Raw genomic sequence first — 505 nt, forward strand, 5'->3', positions numbered from 1 at the left:
CGCAGGGAACTCCATCTCAGGCTGGTGGACCTCTCTCCCACAACTGGAACAACACTTCAAGCTCCAAAATACAGGAAAATGACAAAACAAAAAACCAAAATGCAATCTCAAACATCCAGCTCATCCCAAGAAAGCCGAGGAGCCATGTGCATAGAAGAAAACACATGCCACATGACTGAAATACCTGAAATAATGGTAACTGAAATAAAGAAGCAAGTATGGGAAGCCTTGAAGGAATTCAAACTAGAAATATTCTCTCAGATGAAAGAAGAATTGGTAAAAGAAATGAAGCAGATGCTAAACATAGCGAAAGAAGAGGCAGTTAAAAAATTAGAGGAACTAAACAAAAAGATAGAATCCCTGGATGAACAATATAAGAAACAAACAGAATACATAAAACAGATGCAAAGAGATATACAGGAAATCAAAAACTCCATTGAAAGTTGTAAAACCTGCCTCAATGAATGTGAAGATAGAATCTCAGACCTCAAAGACAAGATAGCAG

This window comes from Cavia porcellus, unplaced genomic scaffold (genome assembly GCF_034190915.1).
Source record: "Cavia porcellus strain 051 isolate PalLab524CR breed Dunkin Hartley unplaced genomic scaffold, mCavPor4.1 scaffold_14, whole genome shotgun sequence".
In the NCBI taxonomy this organism is placed as follows: Eukaryota; Metazoa; Chordata; class Mammalia; order Rodentia; family Caviidae; genus Cavia; species Cavia porcellus.